This window comes from Piliocolobus tephrosceles, unplaced genomic scaffold (genome assembly GCF_002776525.5).
Source record: "Piliocolobus tephrosceles isolate RC106 unplaced genomic scaffold, ASM277652v3 unscaffolded_6959, whole genome shotgun sequence".
Taxonomy (NCBI): Eukaryota; Metazoa; Chordata; class Mammalia; order Primates; family Cercopithecidae; genus Piliocolobus; species Piliocolobus tephrosceles.
The window spans coordinates 4,960-7,194 of NW_022334228.1; the positions used below are offsets into that span (position 1 = coordinate 4,960).

Consider the following 2,235-nt stretch of genomic DNA (forward strand, 5'->3'; position numbering starts at 1 on the left):
AATTGAGTTTAATGCCTCACAATTGTTCTCTTCCTCTCTTCAAGGCACACACTGCCACTGCTGGGGGATGAGAGAGGGGTGCCATTAGCAACTTAAGAATGTTTTTTCTACCTCTTTTTGCAATGTGAAGTTAAAACCAGGTACTGTGAATACTCACCTAATTTTTATTTCTTAAAATGGTGTTTTTCTGATGTACATAGTTGTTAAATTTGCGTTCTTGCAAGGGGGAAGATTGGTGGAAACTTCTTGTTCCATCCCACCTCCTGATGCAGTGCTTTCATAGGCATCACTCAGTGAAGGGTTGTGACCAGCAGTTCAGGAACACTTTGGCCCCTCTATCACAACAGATTCTGAATCCTGAGGGGTAACAGGACAAACCCATAAGCTCAATACCACCCCACCAGTGTAAGAGCATGCAACCCAAGAGTGCTGAGCTGAGACTTGATGCTGTAAAATCTTTCAGAGGCAAAGGTAGTCAACTGAACCTATCTTATATCACAATCAAATCTCCAAGGACTTCAAATAAGATAAAAGCAAAAAGTCCATCCAAAATACAGCAACTTAAAAGATTGAAGACACATCAGCCCACACACATGAAGAGTAATAGCTCAAGGACTCTGGCAAATCAAGAAGTCAGTGTGTGCTCTTACCTCCACATGACCATGCTATTTCACCAGCAACTAGTTCCCTCAAACTGCAATGGCTGAAATGACAGAAATAGAATTCAGAATATGGATTAGAACAAAGATCATTGGAATTCAGAAGAAATTCAAACCCCAATCCAAAGAGTCTAAGGAATACAATAAAATGATACAGAAGAGGAAAGACAAAATGGGCACTTTAAGAAAGGATCAGACCGATCAGATAGAGTTGAAAAACTCACCACAAGAATTTCAGAAGACAATCACAAGTATTAACAGCAGCATCAACCAAACTAAAGAAAGACTCTCAGAGCTTGAAGACTGGTTCTCTGAAATAACTCAGTCAGCCAAAAATAAAGAATAAGGAATAAAAAACTCTTGAATAAATATGGGATTTCATAAGGAGATCAAATGGACATCTCAGAGGCATCCCTGAAAGAGAGGGAGAGAAAGCAAGCAACTTGGAAAACATATTTCAGGATACCATGCATGAAACTACCTAAAACCCTGCTAGAGAGGCCAACATTCAGAAAATGCAGAGAAACTTTGTGAGATACTATCCCAGAAAATCATTCCTACAGTTTAGTCATCAGATTTGGCAGAGATGAAATAAAATAAAAACTTTAAAGACAGCTAGAGAGAAGGCGCAGGTCACCTACAAAGGGAACTGCATCAGGCTAACAGCAGATGTTTCAGCAAAATCCCCACAAGCCGGAATAATTTGGCAGCTTATATTCAGCATTATTAAAGAAAGTAAATTCCACCAACAATTTCATCTCCAGTCAAAATATGCTTCATAAGCAATGGAGAAATAAGATCTGTTTTGGAAAACAAAATGCCTTGGGAATTCATTACCACCAGATCAGCATTACAAGAGGTCCTTAAGAGAGTGCTAAATATGGAAAGGAAGGACCATAAATAGACCACCACTAAAACACACTTAAGTTCATAGACCATGGACACTATAAAGCAATCACATAAACAAGTCTGCATAATAACCAGATAACAAGATGACAAGATCGAATCTGCACATATCAATATTTACCTTGAATGTAAATTGGCCAAATGCCCCTATTAAAAGACACAGAAAGGCAAGTTAGATAAAGAAGCAAGACTGTACTGTATACTGCCTTCAAGAAACCCATCTCAAAAGTACTCATAACCAAAACAAAAGACATCTTCTTTCACTCTTCAGAGCCCATCTCAAGTCATTCCTCCTCCATGAAATCTTCTGGGACCACAGAAGCTTCCAGTAATACCTTCTCCAGACCTGGCCCACTGGCCCAGACACCTAACAATGTCTTACTTTAACAGCTATTTCTGTTTTCTTTTATGTATATGTCCCCACTACTCAAGAAAACTACAAGTTCTTCGAGGTCAGAGTTCTGCTTTTCTGTGTCTAAACACTAGCTGACAAAAAAGTGGTTTGCCACCAGAAGGTAGTAAATTCTTGGGCAATTATTGTTTGCATGCTAGAGTTTGTGAAATGTTGGTGCGGAGGGAAAAAAGACAAGCTTGGATAAGGGCCCTCAGTTTTATTGGCACTACATAGCCTCCCTGAGAAAATGCATAGATTACTATTCTGAGTTGCAAT

The 2,235-nt window shown here is 39.2% G+C and overlaps 1 long non-coding RNA gene across 1 annotated transcript; it reads right to left on the reverse strand.

Annotated features, from left to right (window-relative positions):
- Positions 1 to 222: 222 nt before the first annotated feature.
- On the reverse strand, positions 223 to 1,006 carry LOC111536053. The gene is made up of 3 exons (XR_002729640.1): positions 884 to 1,006; positions 651 to 703; positions 223 to 357 (listed from the first exon to the last, which is right to left on the reverse strand). It is a non-coding gene; the product is annotated as an uncharacterized LOC111536053 (long non-coding RNA).
- Positions 1,007 to 2,235: the final 1,229 nt, after the last annotated feature.